The sequence below is a fragment of the Heterocephalus glaber genome, unplaced genomic scaffold (genome assembly GCF_053883595.1).
Source record: "Heterocephalus glaber isolate CG9 unplaced genomic scaffold, H.glaber_assembly_v1.0 deba00000896, whole genome shotgun sequence".
NCBI classification, from domain to species: Eukaryota; Metazoa; Chordata; class Mammalia; order Rodentia; family Bathyergidae; genus Heterocephalus; species Heterocephalus glaber.
The window spans coordinates 654,997-677,425 of NW_028258170.1; the positions used below are offsets into that span (position 1 = coordinate 654,997).

General features: G+C 39.1%; 1 long non-coding RNA gene across 1 annotated transcript; it reads left to right on the plus strand.

Annotated features, from left to right (window-relative positions):
- Nucleotides 1-4,156: 4,156 nt before the first annotated feature.
- Nucleotides 4,157-14,597, plus strand: LOC101718133 (uncharacterized). Its single transcript, XR_206420.4, has 2 exons — nt 4,157-4,553; nt 13,568-14,597. It is a non-coding gene; the product is annotated as an uncharacterized LOC101718133 (long non-coding RNA).
- Nucleotides 14,598-22,429: the final 7,832 nt, after the last annotated feature.

Below are 22,429 nucleotides of genomic sequence, written 5' to 3' on the forward strand. Positions count from 1 at the left end.
GGCAAACCATGTAAAGGTACAAGATCCCAGTGATGAAAGGAACTGTATTGTACACCTAAAATGCACCAATAATCTTTAAAAATAAAAGATTCCTCTTGTTCTTCCCTGAACCCTCCCCAAAAGAAAGCATCACTTAAAAGAAGAAATCAAATATAGTCTGGTCTGGTCTGGTGCAAGCCAGTCAATTTTGTAAATCCCCAGTGATGGGTTTGGAATATTTTTGGCCTTTAAATTATTGCTGTTTGAATGGATGAATGAATGGTAACACAATGTAAATATAGAATCTTCTATCCCTTCCCCATGACAAAGAGGGGGATTCCCCCTCAGAGTTATGGGGTCTGAAAGAGCTCATACTGGGGTTCATGGGCACATCTAAGAAAGGCCAAATTGGTGCTCACATAACCAGATAAAGACACCCTAAAGCCTGCATGGTCCTTAAAGTGGCTGAGAGGCCATGGCCAGTCAACTGACTGAGTGGTTCCTCCCACAGAGCTACACCCCCTTTCTTTGTTGAGTCATCATTCAAGGGTGTAGCACATAAACACTAAGGCTTCTTTCTCTATGTCCAGATGCCTTCTTCTCTTTTATTTGTTCTTGCAGTTCCTTTTGTTGTCTATCTCCTGCCTGCCCTAAGTCTCTCTATCATGGGGACATCATCTTCACAACCTGTTACACCCATGGATTTCAGGCAGTCAGTTCTGCAGCAGTCATAAGCTAAGTAAGTCCTCCCCCATCCACCTCCATATAACTGTAGTTCACTCCCCTCTCCTGTCCTTTGAGACCCTGCTGCCAACAACTCCCTCATTTTTCACCACTACTTCACCTGTCACTTCTCCCTCTTTGGGAGAGCATCTCCCATCCTAGCATGAGGTCACCACCTTGGGAAGATGCAATCCAGAGATTCCTTTGCCTTTGAGGGAAGCCCTTTTTCCCAGTGGGGTAGGCCCTGGAAATGGCCCATCCTGGTATATGTTCCCTTGTCTACTTCTGAACTCTACAAATGGAAAACAAAGAGTCCATCATTCTCTGAGAAACCCAAAGTTCTGATTTCTCTGATAGAGTCCATTTCTAGGACTCATCTACAAAACTGGTATGACTGTCAGCAGTTGTTATTGACCCTGTTCACAGCTGAGGAATGGATAGGATGAGGACTGAGGCTACAAAGGTCTTATTGGTGGGTCATTCAAAGGAGGAGGCTGATGAATTGCTGAAACAGTGTTTCTCCTTGGAGCAGCCTGAATGGGATCTGAATTCTTCTGGGGGAAAACAGGCTGTCATCACATTTTACCAGAACTTGTTAAAGGAGATTCGAGCAGCACTTTGGAAACCCATAAATCTATCAAAAACCACTGATGTAACACAGGAACAAGAGGAGTCCCCTGCTGTGCTCCTGGAGAGCCTCAGAGAGGCCTTCCATGTTTATATCCTGTTCGACCCCTCCACTCCAGAAAAAATAGACCTATATGTTAGGTTTATGTTACTCAGTCTGCACCTGATATTAGGAGAAAATTACAAAAATTGGAAGGATTCCAAGGAATGAACACACCTCAGCTGTTAGAAGTAGCTCCCAAGGTGTTTGATGATAGGCATTCTGAAAAACAAAAATTGGCAAGGAAACAAGCAAATATCTTGGCAGTCAGCATCAAAGAGGACCCTGAGGGACACAAATTCAAGAGGTCCTAAGGGCAGGTGCCTAGAATGCCAGGAGGACACCCATCATTGAGCAGAAATCAGTTTGCTTATTACAAGGAGGAAGGGCACTGGAGAAATGAATGCCTCCACAGACCCTCTGTGAGTATCCCTCCCCACATCAGAGGGAAAAGAAGATTCAGACTTAGTGGGATGGGGCTCCTTATCTCTTGGTCCTTGGAGACCCATGGTATGTGTTGAAGTAGGCAGCTAACTGGTCCATTTCCTGATGGACACTGGTGCTGAGAGGTCAGTTTTAGAAAATCTTCTGGAAGAGCTTTCATCAAAAACCACCCCTGTTTGGCAGGGAGCCATCCAAAACTGCCATACTGGACTGGGCATTCCCCTTGCTGGGATGAGACCTCCACAATACCCCATCTCTCAGAAGTCCAGACAGGGTATATATAGCCCCTCACATTTAGAGGCTGGTGGACTTTGGCATATGAAGTCCCTGTCTGATTCCATGGAACACCCCATTCCTAATAGTACAAAAAATGGGGAAATCAGATTATAAACAAGTTCAGGACTAGAGGGAAATTTACCATGGAGTAGTAACTTTTCATCCTATTGCCTCCAACCCCTATATACTCTTGAGTTTGGTGTCTCCTGAGCAACAAGTTTATATTGTGCTAGATTTAAAGGATTTTTTTTGGTGTGCCCCTTGACCCAGCTACCCTGCCTATTGTTGCCTTGCTGTGGACTGACCCTGTTTCCAGGGAACATGCCAGCTCACATTGACCTGGCTCCCTCAGGGATTCAAAAATACACCCACCCTGTTCAGTGAGGTCTTATTGGTGGGGCATTCAGAGGAGGAGGCCCACGAAGTGCTGAAAAAAATGTTTCTCCTTGGAGCAGCCTGAATGGGATCCAAATTCTCCTGGGGGAAAACATACTGTCATAAAATATTACCAGAACTTATTAAGGGGGATTCAAGCAGCAGTTTGGAATCCCAGAAATCTGTCAAAAACCACTGATGTTACAGAGGGTCCAGAGGAGTCCCCTGCTGCATACATGGAGAGCCTCATTTTTTTTTGTACTACTTTTACATAATTAAGTGATAAAATAGCCCATTTTCCAGGGCTTGTTTGAGTATCTTTTATGTATCCTATTATGTATTTGATACTTTATATAATTTTAAAATATCTTCATAAACCTTTTTTTTTTTTGCAGTGCTTGGGATCAAACTCAGGCTCTTGCACAGGGCAGGTAACCATTTGACACCTGAGGTACATCACCAGACCATTCGTTTCTTTCCAATAATGAAATTCACCTTAATATCATAGCCTTCATGTTTCCAAAGTAAGAGCCTTCCTCTTCCTTCCCATAGTTGCTAAGTCCATGGAAACTAGGGATTTCTTTTACTTTGAGTGTTTCCCCAGGACTGAGTTATATGATGGCCGCCTAGAAAATGACTTAAATTTAATTCCATTGTATGAATTTTAATTGGTGCATCAGAAAGTGATCCCATTCTGTAGGAAATTTTTTGACACAGATGTCTTTTAATGCTTGCCTTACATTTTTTTTTTATTCTTTTATTGGCACATTTTAGGTATACAACAAATTACATTTCTCATTGGGAACTTGTACCTTTATATGATGCATCTTGGTTCTTATTTTTTCCCCATTCTTAGCTCTCCCTTCATCTCCTCCACCCTTCCCTATTTACAAGGACTTTATTTCTATTTTTTCCATTTCTCATAATTTTTCCTTTCCCTTCTTTCCTTTCCCCTGCCCCCTCACTACCCCTAACCCTTTGGACCTTTTATTCCTATTTTACATTATCGATTATTCATTCTAATCATTGGTACATTTTAGGTATACAATATAATGACATTCATCATTGGAAATTTGCACCTTTACATAGTCTCTCTTGGTTCTTATTTTTCACCGTTGCCCAGCCCTCCCTTCAACCCCTCCATTCCTCCCTATTTACAAAGATTTTGTTCCTGTTTTTCCATTTTCTCATATTAATTCCATTCTCTTCTTTCCTTTCCCCTACCCCTCCCACCTCCTTCCCCTTTGCCCCTTTAAATCCTATTTCACATTACCTATCATACATTTTAGTCCCCATTTACACTTTCAGTTTCTCACACCAGAGAAACTATTTGGTATTTATACATGTGTGTTCCACTTATTTCACTTAAGAGTATCACCTCAGTGTGCATCCATTTAGTTATAAATGTCTCCAATTTCTCATTTTTCATGGCTGAGTAGTACTCCATTTTAGTAAAAAACCACATTTTCTTTATCCAGTCTCCAGTTGATGGGCATTTGGGCTGTTTCAAGTGTGGGACTGCATAACTCTATAATCATAAAACTCCCCTAGCCCTAGCTGTTATTGCATGTGAGTTAATAGATAAAGATGCTTGTTAGTTCTGGGACACTAGATAAGATCTGTATCAGCCATAAAGTCCCAAAGTAAATTACTCAACTCTGTTTGTTCAAAACTGATGTTCCAGACACCACTATCTATATAACAATCTACAAACATCTGCTGACCATCAGTATGTGTCAGCTGACGACTAACCTTTGTTCCTCTTCTGTAAATTTCACCTGTTAACTTCCCCTGCAAAACTCTATAAAAAGAGCCTCAGACTCTGGGCTAGTTGCTTCTCTAAGCTACTTTGCTTTGGAAGTGCCATCTGGCCAGACTAAAGGTCTGTTTTACTTTCCAACTTGTCCAGTGTGTTCCTTCCCAGGTGTTCTTCACTGCAGTCAGCTCCTCGGAGCATTTGGTAAGGCCCTCGGTCTTACATTTTGGAGGCCCCAGCGAGATCCCCAGGCTGGAACCCCAGTTCAGCTGAGACTCTGTGGCGGGATCCAGCAGGAGACTCTCAGGCACAGACCTCAGATAACCTCTGGAGGTAAGTTTTTGGCCAGTTGCAACCGTTTGTTAAGTCAGGAGTGAGGTGGCTGATGGGCCAGTAAGTCTCCCCTGACCCCAAGGTTCCTGACGAGGAACAAGCGAAGATTTAGTTTCATTTCTGTTGTGGCACCTGTTCGTTTTGTCTTTCGTACATTAGTGTCCTGTCCGTTGTGTGTTTAATTTTGTATTTCTTTCCAAACCACCAGGGCAGACATGGGAGGATCCTGCTCCAAGAATACCCTGTTGGACTGTTTTCTCACTAATTTTAAATTGGCTTTTTCCCCCAATCTGGAGGACAAATATGGGGTTAAATTCTCTCACGGAAAGCTTCGTTCCCTGTGTCAATTGGAATGGACAGCTTTCGGAGTTGGATGGCCAGCGGAGGGCTCTTTTGACCCAAGCCTTTGTCAGGCTGTATGGAAAAAGGTCACCGGTCACCCTAGTCATCCTGATCAGTTCCCATATATAAATATCTGGGTTCAGGCTTGTCAAGAGCCTCCGGCTTGGTTGCAGCATTGTTCCTTGCAAACAAACACTTGCATTCTGGTTATGGCTCCAAGGAAACTTAGCAATTATATTCCTATGTGTAGATATTTTTTTGATCAAGGCTATTTGGAGTCCTATATGGCTCACTTATCTGTATGTCAAGTTATTTTCTGCTGCTTGGGAAGTTTTCTGCCATCACTTCTGTGAACAATTTTCTTTATGTCATCTGAACTCTCTCCTGTTTCTTCATTGACTTCAATCAGTCTTATGTTATTCTTCTTTGCATCATCTAGCCACTGCTGGATTGATTTCTTGTGGTCCCTTAAAATTTTAAACAAATTTTTCTTTTCCTGTTCACTTGCAATCTTATCTTTTATATCTGAAATTCTGTTCTCACATTGGCCCATTCTGCTGCAGAGACTTTCAATGGAGTTTTTAATCTCCTGGTAATCTGTTTGCATCTGTTTTATGGATTCCTTTTGTTTCCTATGTTGGGATTCCATCATGTTCCTGACCTCCTCTCTAGATTTATTAATCATGTCTTGCACTATGAGTGCAATCTCTGCTTTTATCTGAGAAATTATTTCTGATTTCCTTTTTTTCCAGATCCTCTTTTGTTGCCAGTTCAGGGAGTCCAGGTGGTTGAGTATTGTCATGTTCTATCTCATTTCCCTTTGGGGTTGCTATAGGTGATTTGGAAGTCTGGTTTTGAGACTTGTTTACTTGTCTTCTCATTTTGTTGTGTGTGGGGGATGCTGCTGGTGCCCATGTATCTCACTTCCTCTGTGCTGGTGGGGGGTGATAAGGCAGCCTGGAAGCCTCCTCTTGTACCCTCAGAGCAGCTCCTCTGATGACTTTCTATACCACATTACCTGTAAGTTCCTTAGTATAATCCCTCCTGTGCCCCTCCTTTTCCATGTGATTTCCTGCTCCAGAAGTCAGTGTACTATGCAGTGGCTTATTCTAGATGCTGTATTTTTCCATTGAATCTTTTATTTGCCTTCTCATTTTTTGAATGCCTCTATTTTTTGTTATTATCCAACTAATTTTAAAATTATTTTCTTAACGGTATTACTATAGTTATTTTGAAATTTTTGCATGCAAGCCAGATATATGGTGGTGCATGACTGTAATCCAACTACTCCAGAAGCTGAAAGTGGACTAACTTAAGTTCAAAGCCAGGCTGGGCAACTTAGCAAAACCTTGTTTCAAAAACAAGTGAAAAATTAAAGAAAAATACTCCAGAAAAATTGCAATTTGTGGATTGATATGTGCAGTTGCCTTTAGTGTTGTTTCATTCATTTATTGTATACAGTCACTTTCTCTTATTTAGTAAATTATGTCTATCATATCCCACCTAGTATCTAAAAAGATATTGTAGATCATTTGTCTTGCCAGGGAGCTTTCAATCCACCCTAGGGTGAAATTAAGACTGATAAACTTAATCCAAACAGAAATATATTAGGGCTTAGTATTTCTTTAGGTTTTCGAAAGATGCAGTATTCCTTCAGTTCCCTCCATTTCCAGGATATGGCCATCAAGGCTTTCACTTATGAAACTGGGTTCACTTTTTCTCTTCAGAAAGAGATCAAGGTAACGACATCCACTCATGTTTTCAGAGGTTCTGGCTCATGTGTTTAATCTTCCACCACAAGTAATGCTAGAATGTGCTGAATATTACAGCAGCCAGTTCACATGTTTGGAGATCCTTCCATCTCCAGCTTTGGACATTTAACCATTTGCCACTGACAAATCATGCGCATTTTATTTTGACCACACTGAAGACTACTTAAAAGGACCCTGACCTATATTCTTACCTGTTTCATGTGCCTAGGTCAGCAAGCACTCTCAGAAAGTATAGCTAAGGATGACCAGTGTTGAGCAACATTTACCTCCAGGGTTTTATGTTTTACTTTTATTGTAAGAATGCAAAACCATAGCAGATCTTTTTAATCCTTACTACTAAGACACCTTGGAAATCCCACTTTGCTTTTGCATTATGTTGTGTTGTTTGTGTCTATTGCATGCCAAAATTGAAATTTTAAAAATAACATTTGTTTGAGGTTCCTCATATCTCTGCTCTTGACTTTCCCATACTATTTAATTCTCCAAACTCTGAACAACTTCATATTCTGGCTCTCTCCCTGCACAAGTCATATTCCACCTTGCATCCATACTGGTAGATGAATACTTACAGATACATCTGAAAGCCTTCAGCTCACCTCTGCATGGGTTCCCTTTTCTTCATGTGCACTAATGCTAGTAGCTGTTGTGGAGTTCATCTATGTGAAGCAGTGTAGACTCCATTAATATAATCAGAATAAGGACTTTAAGATAAAGCTTGAATGGTTCTCCTAACTCTTAAGAGAGAAGAACACCATAAAAATGACGTCGAGGGAGAGAGAACCACACTGGAAATAAAGAGGAGATATGAACTCAGATTTGACCTCCCAGTAATGGAGACTGCTTTTAATAACACTTACATATAGAATTCCACAGAAATTCTTGCCCTGAGAATTAATTACAGTGAGGTGGGCTGATCACTTTTCAGTCTTGGTTCAGAAGTAGATGGTTTTGTTGGAAATCACATTTAACAAGATTCCCATTAATATAATTCAGATGTAGGCATGAGTAAGAAAAACACCCTTATGTTGTCCAAAATTAAAGTCTATTATGTAATTGCCAGTATTAATAATTACAACTAGCTGTTAAATATATTTGTTTTAATGAAATTATCATATGCAATGGATATCAGATGTTTAAGTTGGTGTGGAAAATCTATTTACTGAATGTAATGAGCTTGGAGGGATCTTGCTGTGCTGTGGAATTACATGTGATATATATAAATCATATATATATAAATCATATATATATATAATATATACATATATCCTTCTCTCCTGCAAGGAAGTGTCTGTTGGTCCCATGTTTTACCAATGACTCTGATTGTCTCACTTCATCAGCAAATCAAAGATATTTTATCAACTTACAGTACTGGTAATGAACTGTAATAAAGTACTATAAAGTGTAGAAGTTGTATTTTTAAATATTTAAGCTTAGATAGTAAATGCTAATTAATAAAACCTCAATATTACTGGGAGTAAATAGTTTTCAAGTTAACTAACATTATTTGTGTGTAATTACCAATGTGTTTTTAGGGAAAAAATCACAAATGCAGGTATTCCCTAGACATCTCTAGGAAAAGAACATGTTTGTATTCTTTGAATGATTAGGTCCCCAATTACATGAGAATGCACATAAAAGCCCTTGGTTCTTCTCGTGAGATTGTACATCTAGAGTTTGATGGAAAACAGCTCCTTCCTTTGTAAGTTGGTTCTGTTTATTGCTCTGGCTTGCATGATAGTCCTTTTGGGGTTGGGGGCAGTGCAGTGGCAGAGTTCCTGTCTCACCTTCCCAAGGAGGCTGAGGATCTATGAGAGCTGTGGATGCATCCAGAGTGGTTGGAGAGCATCTTTTATCACACAGTGACACTGCCAAGAAGTGACTATCTGGTCACTCAATCTCGCCTAGCTTTTGTAGGAATCTAACACATTTTCCTTTAAATGTACCTTCTGTTCTAGATAACAAAACACTTGTGGGTGTTTACTCATAATTTGGATCAGTTTATTTTATAACCTACCTTGGTTTTTTAATATGTTTGGGAAAAGTTTAGTGAAGCACAGTATTTTGATTAGAACTTTCGATCAATTCCTTTTTAAAACAAGAATCCATATTCAGTTTTTCCTAACTCTACCCTTGGCCTCTTCATTAACTTTTTTCACACCTCTAAGTAGAATTCATAGAGTATCAGAAGGGATCATCATATTATAATTCCTGACACCCTGATGTCATTCTCATTTGAATAACACTTGTGAACTACTAGGGAAATGGCCTTTGGATATCATTGAATGCATTGATGTTTTTATCCAATATAATAAACAGTTTATAGTTTGGAATTTCCAAGATTTAAAGTCAGCATCTTGTACTCCAGCCCGTCTCCGTCATATTCTCTCTCTCTCTCTCTCTCTCTCTCTCTCTCCCTCCTTGAGACAGGGTATTTCAGGCTGACCTTGAACTCACTATGTAGCTGAGGCTGTCCTTGAGCTCATGGTGATCCTTCTGCTGCAGCCTGGGGAGAACTGTGACTACAGACATGCGCCACCGTGCTGGGCTATATTATAAATCTCAAATATCATTTTCTTGGTTTTACTAAACATAAAATTTGATAACAATAGTAATTCCATCATAATTTGGTTAGGTATTTTGTAACAGTTAAGTTATAGGTAAAGTATTTAGCATATCATATTGTCTGTGACATGCATTGTATAAGTAATACAGGTTTTTAATATAAATCTCAACAGAGGTCTCTAGTCATAAGAAGGAAGAACTTGTGCTTGCCTATTGTATGTCATTGTCTTCCTGGAATGATACCAGGAAAGACAAAGAGATATACACATAGGTGGATAAATAGGTAGATAATTTTCCTAATTTAAAACATTCAGAAACACTGCAAGGCATTTGTCCTCATTATTAGAGTATAGGTTAAAACTATTTATATTAAATTACACAAAGTCACACAGCCCATATATGGCCAAGATAGACTGTAACCTTATCTGTACTCACTCTAAAGCAGCATCTTTTCATTGCTAACTATCTTCTTTATTTTTTTTTTTAGTTTATTTATTGGTACATTTTAGGTATGCAGCATAGTTACATTCATCATTAGGATCTTGTGCCTTTACATGATGTATGTTGGTTCTTATATTTTCCCCATTACCCTGCCCTCCCTTCATCCCCTCCACCCTTCCTTATTTGCAAATAATTTGTTTCCATTTCTTTACTTTTCTCATTTTTAAAATTTTCCTTTCTTTCCTTTCCCCTAACTCTCCCATTTCCCTTATTCATTTAGAGATTTTCTTCCTATTTCACATACCTTCTTTATTTTGAAAACTGTCAAAATAAGAATAAGAACTATCCTGGAGTACATTACTCCATTCCTATGGAAGGCAATAATGTAACTTCCCTGAGTAAGTGTTTCACTTCTGATTATCATCCTCTGATCTTCAATGTGCCCATGACATAGGGTGATTTTAGTGATTAAATGAGACAAGAAAAATCTGTAGCACCGTGACTATCATGGTATTTATTGTAGGAAGTCATGATCCAGAAATATTTTTCAATTCTTTCTGGCCAATTGAGGCAACATAACATATTTACTGCATGTTTTTCATGTTAACTTCTTTGATATATTTGCAAGTCCATTTTTTCTAGGTCAAATTTAAATTCCTGCTATTTCAAAATCAAGTTAATTCAAGTTCTTCAAGGACACTTCAAATTCTATTCTTGGAAACATTCTGAGATTCCAGAAACTGATTCATGTATTTCTCAGTCTCAACAATTTTTATAATGCTACTATAAAAATAGAGGAAATCTAGTTTATGTTGCTCATACATTTCATTCCTGAGGATGTTATAAAATTTAATTCCAAGTGATTTTATAACTATATTGCACATAGTTTACTTGGCCAGCAAACTAATGTTTGATGAATATTTACTAGAATTGAGTGATAAAGATGTGGAAACAAGTCACCAATTTGTCAGTTTGTCTTAATATGTGGACAGGATTTAAAGCATTAGCCTAAACACTTCTACCTAAAGTATTCACAGACCTTATATTTACTGACTTTTTTTTATTACAGTAATAATGCTTCTGTTTTATATTTTAAAGTTTTAAACAATTATCTAGCATATTCTCAATTGAACCACCACAATCACTGTCAAGAGATATATCAAACTATTATATATTAAAACTTGGACAGAGGAAGCAAGTTTTTCTAAAATTCTCATTTCAAAACACACTCTGTAAATCTATTTTAAACATCATATACATTATTCTTTATACCATCATCTAGCTGTTCCTTCATTGATTACATACTTCACACTTTCTCAGCTGGTTATTGTTTCATGCTCAGTGTTTGAAACAAAGCAGAATGGAACACTGAGTCCAAACACACAGAACAAACTGCCCAGTGGCAAAGTAGTCATTGATCAGACTCTATCATGGAGCTGTAAGAGTCATAAAAATCTTATAGCCACTATCTCTGACATATATCTCTGAAAGGTTATACTTGAAAGCAGTTGAAAATGGTGTCCATATTTGTTGTGTTTTCATATACTTTCAAAAAGCAAGAAAATGGCTGCATATCTAATTGTCTCCTCTTTTCATCTGCATAACACGTTGGGAAGTCAGGTTCTCTAAAAAAGAGAAGCCACTCAGAGGCTGGAACTAGCACTGGGAAACTGCATGCTGGTCACTGAGTTTATTCCCCTCTGTTTCCTGATGCAGCCTGAACTGTAGATTGTCTTATTCCTTGTATTTCTGTGCTGTATGGTATGATTTTAGTGGGCAACACTGAACTGTTTTTAATCAGGACAGATCTCCACCTTCAAATCCCCATGTAGTTTTTCTTCAGCAACCTGTCCTTCATAGACTTGTGCTACTCCTTGGTCATTGTCCTCACAATGCTGGTCAATTTCTTGTCAGAGGACAAATAAATCTCCTACTATGGGTGTGGACTGTTTTAATTTTCTGCACTTTTTCAGACACCAAATCTTTCATCCTGGCTGCCATGGCCTATGATCCCTATGTGGCCATCTGTAAACCTCTGCTGTACACAGTCATCATGTCCTGGGGCATCTACATACTGCTGATTGTTTTTTCATACATTGGAGGCAACATCAGTTCCATGGTCCAAATGTCCTTTTCTTTTATTCTGAAATACTGTGACAGAAATGTAATTAATCATTTTTTCTGTTATCTCCCTCCCCTGCTTAAACTCAACTGCACTGACGTATCAATTAATGAGTGGCTTCTCTCCACCTATGGCAGCTCTGTGGAAATTATCTGTTTCTTTGTCCTCATTGTCTCCTACTTTTTCATTCTTCTCTCAGTCTGAAAGATCCTGTCTGCTGGTGGGAGGAAGAAAACCTTCTCCACATGTGCCTCTCACCTGACCTCTGTGGTCATCTATCAGGGGACACGTCTCTTCATTTACTCAAGGTCAAGTTTGCTGTATTCTCCCAACACTGACAAAGTTGTCTTAGTATTTTACACCATTATCATTCCAGTGCTGAACGCACTGATTTATAGTTTGAAAAACAAAGATGTAAAAGATGCAGCTAAGAAGGCTCTAAGATGGAAGATAGATTCTTCATGAGAAATACTAATGTTTCATGATTCATCTAATTCCCCAAAGTCTAATGGTGAGGTTGCAATGACTTTACTGGTGGACACGGAATTACACATACTAGAGTGTATGAAACATTTGTTTTTCTTTTTAGCACAGTAAAATTCATTTCATAGTCTCAAGTAAGTATTGAAAAGCTCAAAATAGCAGCTAGCTAGTAGCTGTTACTCAACATTTCTTTGATTACTAGCTGGAGATATATGTTAAAATGGATATATGATGTAAAAGGATATAGTACATACCTTTGAAACATATGTATGAAAATGTGTATAAAATATCCAAATCACAAGATATTATGGTTTATAGATAGATGCCCACAAAAGCTTTGTGCTCTCATAGTGGAGTTTTTGGAAGGTGATTGTGCCTTGGGGATGTGATACTCATCAGTGGGTTAGTCCACTCAGGAGTTCACAGATAAATGTGCTTTAGGATCTGAAGTCTGGTCAAAGAGATGAATCACTAGATGCATATCCTGGGAGAGTGAATTTCCCCCCTCCTCTCTTGATCCCCTTCTACTTCCTGCTGCCCTGCTATGAGTTGTTTCCCCTCTGCCATGACATACTGCCTTAGAGCCAGCCAACTATGGACTGAAAATTCTACAAACTGTGAGCCAAAATAAACCTCTCCTCCTTTAAGCTGTGGGAGTCAGATATTCTGCCTCAGTGATGAGAATGTAATTGAGATACAAGGTTGGATTTAGGGACAAATGAAGAATCTCAGTTGCCTTTCTTCCTATTCAATGGGTTTATCTGGAAATTAAATGATATACTGAAAAGTTATTTAACTTTTCTGTACCTTAGTTAAATTGTCTGTAGAAAGAGGGAGAATATTGTACCTTTATCATCAATTGTTGAATGGATAATAAGATTAATGCAGCTAGGTGCTGAGAATAGTTTCTAAAGAGTTTAAACTTTTAGATGCATATTATTATATATATATAGAATATGACACATTAATTAATGGGCCTATTATACACAAAGAAGGTGAAAGGAAAGATATTACAGGAGTAATTTTAAAACCAAATACTATTTAAAAATTGTTTAGTAAATGTTCAATAGTCATTCACACCTAATCTATCCCTATCTGTGATTTTGAAACACTTTCTTTATAGATTGAGCAATATAGGTTAGCTGTAGTGAAAAACAATTGTCATTTTCCACTCTACCTCTTATTTTTTTAATATACTAAACTATTGCCAAAAGGGTGGAAATTCCCTCTGTGGTATCTCAGATACAATCTATACTCTTAAAGTCTCACTGTTTTCTCCCTGTGTACTTCAGGAAGGATCCACCCAGTGCCACAATGGAACTCTCTACAGAGAATGTGCATTAGAAGAATGAAATTGGACTTGTGTATCTCAGCAAAATGTATTTCAGAAAGCAAGATTCTTTGCTACATATACTTATTTTTGCATGATAGTAAATACTTAAGACTTTTATATAGAAATATCAGTGAAAATGTATATTTAAAACCATAGCCTCTTTGAAGATGCAGGCAAAATGATTTGTTTGCACCAGTTTTAAGTTCTCCTAAGAATTCTTTCTTGAGGTTTCTGACCATCAGTGCTTCTCTCCTGCAAGTTTTGTTCTTCCTTTGGTAGTAAGGGGTCATTTTCACTCAAAGCTACAGGAGCCAAGAAAACATCCTAAAAATAAAAACAGATTTAATGAACTAAGTTTAAAGAGAATTCAAGATAGGTGAGATGCAATGCATATACACATATTTCTTCCTGTCTTTAAATTGCATACCATGCACAAGCATTTAGTGTAGATAATATCAACTGTGCTCATTAACTGTCACATGTGAACTTGATTAAGAACAATTTAGCAGATTAAAACTTCTGGGTGTGCTGTAGATTATTGACATGTTAGCCAGCAAACTGAGGAAAAAGACCCACCCCAGATGTGAAAGGCACCAACCAATAGGCTTCTGACATGAATGAAAGCAAGAAGAAAAAAAGAAAGTGTTCCTGTCATGGAAGATCATGAATCATCACCACTGCCATTGGACATTGTTATCCAGTTTCTTCAGCTTCCTGATTCAGACTCACACTAGTGACTGCAGTGAATGTCCAGGCCTTGACCTTTGACTACCCCTGGGTCCTCTTTCACCTCCCATCCTTTGAACTGCCCTAATAACTCCCCTGCCATAATCACACATATATTGTCTATTAATTCTGCAATCTGTCTACAATGAGTAGCATGAATCTGCATATGAAAATCTTACTCTTGCTTTATTACTGACATGTGACTCAATGATTGCATCATGAGAAAATTTGGTTATTTTGAAATTAAAAAGTGGTTAAAATTAGCATGTCCCCATACTTTTTCAAGGTCCACAAATGATTCCATTGTACAAATTGAAGCAGCACTCAGAGAGATGAAACCTCAATGCAGTTCTCCCTTCTCTCTAGGAACCTTGAGGGCTCCTCTCATCTGCAAAGCATTCATGAGCCCTCTTGCCCCATTTTAGAGGGAGGATCCTATGTTTCATCACCTGACACCACAGAGGCTTGCTATGTTCCCCTGTTAGAAGGCTAGAGAAACTGCATTTATTTTAGATTTGGCACAGTCAGCATTTGCCAGAGGCACCGATTCCCTGTACTTCCACAATGGCCTCTCCCTGTGGTCCTGGGGCTGCTACCAGCATTGCAGCTGTTACTGATTCTTGTCTGATGAATATATGGAAGCTGCTATTGGTGAAGTATCCACATTATTAGTCATTTCTTAAGTTTTATTTTTCATAGTTTACTACTAACATTTTACCATTAGGATCAAAGTGATATAAGGCCCCCAAAGGCTCCCCTCCATTCCAGAAAATCTTCCTATTTCCATCATTGTAGAGCAGCAAGTTCATGACTCAGTAACAATCACCACAAAAAATAGATCATAGTAGTTTGTCTCTTGATTCATTAGCTTGAGCATTTCAAAGGACACATAGTCATCATAATCTAATTTAATAAATTATTATTGAGTTCTTTGATTTAAAGAATGACTTCCTTTTAAACATAAAATCTTCCTCTTAAAAGTAAACAGTGGATCCTAAACTTGCAAGAATAGGAAATCAAAATTCCATTACATCCAACAATAGATGTAATGTTATGAGCAGCTGCCTCTTTTTCCACCCTTGATGACAAAATTCACTCTTGGTGAGTTAAAAGAAATTATATCAGCAAGTTGGCATGGCAGATACAAGCCTCTATTTCTCCAGGAAATACAACAAATAGAAAACTAGCTAGAAATTATAGTATTCTGAGTAGGATTCCTGTGTCCATTTATAAACCTGCAGGGACACAGTAAAACTAAGCATGAATACATAAGTAAAAGTAGAGGAAAACCTCACAGACAAATGCACTGAGCTCAGGACACTTGCAATATCTGCAGATTGGCAGACATAAAGGAGGAGGATGGGAGCTGTCTTTATCCACCACAGAGTGGGCACCATGTTCCTCCCCAGCAAGGCGGCTCTGCAGATAGCACTGGCATCTCTGCCCTCTGAGGTATCAACAGTGAGCCTTGCTGTGGACCCCTGCAATGGGAGACCCTGCTGCTTCTCTGACAGTAAGGAGCTGCTGTTGTGCCATCCCAGGGATAGAGATGCCACCCCCTTCTTAAAACACACAAGTGCCCTGACTGCTGAGCTCCAGCTTTTTCACAAATGTCCTCCTTTCAGACCCCAGTTCCACAGTCAAATTGTGTGCACCCTTGCCAGAAACATGAGAACCACACAATAGCAAGACAGTGCACATGCTGGGCTCTGGCTTTGCAGCTGCGTTGCATTCACCACAGCCCACAATCCCCTGTGTGAGTATGTTTGTGTGTATGAGTGTGTGCATGTGTGTGTGTGCAAAAGCATGCTTTGGACAACTGTTGCCATAGTCTGAAAGTGACCTTGAAATATTCAGGTTGAAACATCATTCCTTTTTTGATGTTATTAAGAAGTTGAGCATTTTGGAAAATTATTAGTTATAAGGGCTTTGCCTTCACACACTCATGGTGTCCTTATGAAGGAGGTCTGAAATATCCCTGGCTCTTCTGCTTTGTGAGAACACAGCTTTTGCCTTTTCTAGTGCCATTGCAGGACACGAAAAAGATGCCATCTCTGAAAAATAAGCCTTCATCAGTGACTGCTGGTCACCTGCTTTTGCACTTCCCAATCTCCTGGATTGTGTCAATAAATTCATGTTGTTTATCAGTAGCCTAGTCTAAAGCGTTTTATTAAAGCTGCAGTAAGCAGCACTTAGCAGCACTAACACTGCACACGATGGCAATGATGGAAACTATCTCCACCCTGATCCTCAGGTCTGCAGCCCTTGCATGTGTGTTCCTGCTTGGTCACTGCATGTGCATTGCCTGTCAGCCCCAGGGTCACTTTCCCCTTATTTGCCTGCAGAAGCCCCCTTGGCAGTGATTTCACCACTAGGGGAAAAGGGAATGGAAAACCATGGAGCCCTTGCCAGTGACCACACCTACAGCCCTCACTGCTACCCAGAGTTGATCCTGGGAATCCCTGCAGTATCTGCCAATGCTGACTCAAATGGATAGTGCTTCATGGAAACCATCACAGCTCCCTCAGTGCAGGGAGAGTAAATCTCCCCACTCAGGGCATTCACACTGTTCCACAGGGGAAAGGCTTTCCTCAGGGAAGTCAGGTATAAACACACAAAAGAGTTTTGGTTTTCTTCTTAAAATAGATCCATTTCATTAAGATTACAAAGGATAAAACTTCACCTTTTGTTTAAAGCGATGACGTTCACAATTGAGAATACATAAATACAAACATAATCACACCAATCACAGGGGAAATAGCATCAGAAACTGAAGTCCCTACTGGTACCTACCAAAATAAAATGATCTCTCCTTAGTGTTTAGCTACCAAGACCTGCTCACCACAGGTAGGTTCATGTAGGGAACAGGGGAAGGGGATGTTACCAGAACCTCTGCAGTAAGTCCTAGTCTCCTGTGAGCCACGGCAGCACACGGTGAATTACAGGAAAGGTAGACAAATGAGACTGAGAAGAAGCTGAGCTTTGGGTCTGATCAGTGCTGCTCTGGGCAGCAAAGACAAAAGCTCCCTAGCTTGCAGCACCTTTTATTCAGTACATGGGGAAACAGATGTAACAAGTGAAATATAGAGTTCAGTACTTCACATTGGGATAAACAAGGTGTAACAAAAGGCTGGGGGGCAGTGGAAATCTAAGAACAACGAAGAACTGTGCAGATGAAGATTTGGTTCCTCCCTGGCATCTCCCACAGGTGTGGTCTTGTCCTGGAGATTGCAGCATCCCTGGGGATCACTGAGGTCTCAGTTGTGATCAGAGGCCAAAATGCAATTATGTCTGGAATGTCCTAGCTGGGCTGTAGGCAGGAGAACTAGGCCTACTCAAATGATTTTTGCCTAGAATTATGTAGCATTGCTCCCAACAGGTTCATAATCATCAGATAGAGGAAAAAGAAAATATTTTAGTTTTTCAGAAAAAAGAGAGATTTGTGAACAAAATATTTTATGTATGCCCAATTTAACACATTGTTTTGGAAATTCTAGTGCCTGAAAATATTTTACCCTCAGAATTTAAAAAATCTAACTGAACTTCAAAGTATCCACAGCATAATATTTTGATTCTTTTATTCTAGTCTGGATACGTAGGAGAGACCCAATTCCTTTTATCATTGTACAAGCATGTGTATGAATTTAAGAGATTTTAAAATCTGTTTTACCCCAAATATATTTTACTTATACCACTGTAATGAGGTATGCAGATTCAACTCTATGTGAAATATATTCTGTATTTGCTTAGTCTTAACCCCACAAATATCAATCACTGTATTCCACCTCTCATATGTCCGCAAAGGGATGTAAACACATTAAGTATTGGACACTTACAGGAAATCACATGCATGTGCAAGAAAGCCTGTACATGACAGAACATTTACTGTCCCTTGTGCTACTTCTATGTTGCAACACACAAGTCTATTTTACATAAAAGGAAATGCAAAGTAAGATGTTAAATTCTGTTGACTGCCTCTTTTCAGTATATTTTTTCAGCGGGCTCATGCCTTGGAATCAGACCACTGCTACAAATAGGTAAAGTGTATTGTGATGAAACCACTAACAACTCTTAAACAAATGCTTGATACAATGCATTTCATGTGACTTCTAATACTAAAGAAACAAACAGTAAGAAATGTAATATGGCAAATTTCATTACTAGTTACTTAAGTGATTTTTTATTTATAGAAGTAATATAAAGTATTTTGAATCAGTCACCATGCTTATGAATGCAATGTGTATGTTCAGGAGTGGAATTTGAGCTCATAACATTTCTATATATCTTACTATCTTGTATGTATGTAGAGTTGTGTTTGGTTTATTTGTTTTCTACACTGAGAATTGAACCAGCACCTTTGCACTGAGCTACATCCCCATTCTCCCCACCCACTCTTTTTGAGACAGAGTCTTGGTTAGTCATTAATTTGACCAGGAAAGTACTCATCTTGAAGTCCTCCTGCCTCAGCCTCCCAAATGGCCAGATTTACTAGTGTGTGCTAACAGGGCAGAAGTTTTCATACAGTTTTACTCAATGGAACCATTTCTCATTTCTAGAAAGAACTGTGGTTGTTTCATAACTTCAAAATACTACTGTAACACATGTTTTTATTATGACTTTTCTTTAGGTCAGTCATAATATAGCATTGAAGCTCAGTTTTCTAATTACATGGTAGTAATAAAAGTGGATATGGAAGAGGTTCTGATTAAATTCTAATTGTGAAGACATCCATTACTATGGTGACAGTTGAAAATATTTGACCTTGTGAAATTCTTACTCTCTAGCCAGCCCTATTGTCACCATTTTTCCTGATCAAAACAGGCTAGAGATGCAGGACACTCCTTTCATGTGCAGAAGTAGTTTCTCTTTGCTTTAAACTGAGAAGGGGCTCAAAGCACAGTGAAATCAAAGTTCTGAGAATATGGAGATAGAAATGTCACGTGGAAGTTGTCTTAAAACAATCAGGGTCATTCCCTCTGTCACAGAGAGAACCCCTGTTCCACATAAGATTCACTTTATACATCCAGAAACTCAGAGTGACACTGAGTGCTTCCTTCCTTCATGATGTGTTTGGAGCAAGAAGGCTGAAGGGAAGACAGTTACTGCAGTTGACATAAATGCAGAATCTCCTGCTCACTGAGGCATTTAACATCATTACCACTTTAATCAGCATACTTATATGACCTCTCACCATTACATATCTATTACCTGTGCTACACATGCAGTCACATACACTGCATTTGATTACATACAATCATATGTAATCTACATAGTGTTTCTCTTCTGTAATTTTAGTGACACAGATAAAGATAGGAGCCAAGATAGAGGATCTTGAAGATGTTATTATATTACACGTATTTGTTAATATTACACTATTTAATCATTAATATTTATTGTCAGTCATTGATGGGTGTTTGAGAAGGAACTTATTTAAAGATACAAAGAGAAGATAAGGATTGATATTTAAGTAAGTAATCTAGCACAGGTGGAATCCATTAGATTCTAACTATTATAACAATGAGAACTGACACAAAAGTTTTGTAGCCATAGCCACCTAGCTCACATCTGGACACATAGCTGCTGTAGTGTTGCACACACACACACAAACACACACACACACACACTGGCCCCTGGCCCCTCATTGTCCAGTGAACCCTCCTGTGTTGTACACCTTTACCCATGAAGTAGATGGAGAAATTATTCCCGGGAGTTTTTGCCCCAAATCCCAGCTGCTCTCCCTGCACAAGTGCCCATGATTCCATCCTCAGCCCCATGTCTACTGCATGGGAGCCACAGACAACATATGAATGTCATTGTCATCATGCATATGCATATGAGCTGGACGCAGTACCACTAAAGAGCCCCCTGACAATGACTGTGCAAGTGAGAGGAAAGAAAATTGTGAGAACTCCAGGAAATTTGGCACCTGAATGCTTCATGACCCTTACTACTGCCCTGGTCACCCACTCATTATTGGCCCTGATGGCCCTGCTGTGCTCCCCTCCACTGACTGCAGCTGAGAGAACAGTGCAGAGATGATGCCACTGACCCCTCTGAGGCAGAATTTCCCCATCTCCCTGAAAGAATGTTCACAGTCTCCCGTAAGGGAAAGTCTTTCCCCACTGAAACCAGCCTGTGAAGTTTGGAAGAAAGAACCGTTCCCTCAAGTGAATAGATGTCAACATAAATCATTAAGCAACATGAACTTAAAATCAAGGGGAAAAAAGCAAAGAAATAGATCTCCACCAAAAAAAAATCCTAGAAATTCTCCTTAAAGAAAATGATATCTAGGCCAACTGACAGAGACCTCCAGGCAGCATGGATGCCAGCCACCCATGCCAACCATCTGAATCTGCATAGCAGAGGTGCCAGGGGAACACAAAGGGCATGGTTATGAGCCCCAGAAGATAGTGCAGAAGTTAACAACAGAGAGGGCCTCTCTGATGCTCCTAAATGAAAACTGAAGCCCACTAGGAAAATGAAGAAAATCTCTTCAATAAAACCACACTGGACCATCATGGTTGGTAAGTTGGTGGGATCAGCACCTCCCATAGAAACCTGGACTAGCATAGTGGGGAGGACAGCTGAAACCTGCAGTAGAACCTTGCAGAGTTTAATCCTGCAGGAGTTCAGGTACCTCAACTTGGACCTTGCAGCCAGAAATCAGCCTGAATCTCAGTAGACTATAGTACATTGCTGAGACTAATTGACCTAGACCCACACACTGCTGCCCACATTGCCTACTAGGTCAGCAGAGACATATCCTGAGGGAGAGCTCTTTTTGTTTGTTTGTTTTGTTTTATTTTTTTTTCTTTTGTTTTTCTCTCTCTATCCTTTCTGGCTCTATATTTCTCTCCCTCTTTGTTCCTGTTCTTGTCCCATTCTGAATTTGTTCTCTCTCTGTCTTCTCGACTATCACTTTTATAGGGAGGTGAATACAGTTTCTAGCTTCCATATTGTTATCAGTTTGTTCTGTACTTTTTCTGTTCTTTTGCTCTGTCTTCTCCTATCTATAACAGATCCCCACAATTTGCACGATCTTCCCATGTTCTCTAGGCTCATCTCTAACCTTTCCCTCCACCTCTATCTCTGTACCTCTCCCTACCCAACCACTGCTAAATCCTCATTGCAAAGGGTAAATTTGACATATTGAATGGTCTACTTACTACAAATATATTTAGGGCTGGCCCTAGATTTTGATCTAGGCTGCGTGGTTAAAAGTGACAGATAAGTGCTACCACAAATTGTCATTTTTTCAGCTGTGTCTAATGCTAATTGTGTCAATTGGGCTAAGGTGTTGTGATTGATCTAATAAGTTGTCCTCCCTGGTATAATGAAAACAAGATTGGGTAAGAATCATTAATGACTGAAAACTTAAAACGTCCAGCTATACCTGGAAGATATCTCTGAGAAGCAATCATCCCACAGGGGCTCTAAACACCAGTAATAAAGATAATCAAACTAAGAAATATTGGAGTATCAGCCCAGGAATTAAAGCAAAAAACAGCTCCAACAATAGAATTAAAAGTGAAAAGACACCTTGGTAGGACATAAACACAGACTTCTAGCCCACAAAAGGCAAATTCTAGGGGAAATGAAGTGGAAAAATATGATAATCAACCACCTGGACACCCTGGACTGGCAGCACAGGATGTAACCAAAGAGATGAGTGAGGCTATAGAAAAATTCAAACCAGAAATAATTTTGAAGATAACTACAGAGATGGTGAGCAGAGTGAAAGACATGATTAGAGGCTCTAGAACAGAAACAGGTAAAAAAAAAAATAGCTCAGAACCATGCTGGAAGCCATGAATGCCCAGCATAAGAAAGAAATGGAATCCATGATGGCCCAACATAGAAAAGAAATGGAATCCATGAAACAGATTCAAACAGATATCCAAGAGATTAAATTCTCCATTGGAAGTATTCACAGCAGATTGAGAGAATGTGAAGATAGAATATCAGATATAGAAGACAGGATTGCAGGTTAGTGACTGAAAAAACAGAGATTTCTTAGAAATAGTAAGGGACCACAAGAAATCAATCCAGCAGCTGCTAGATGATGCAAAGGAAAATAATGTAAGACTAATATGAG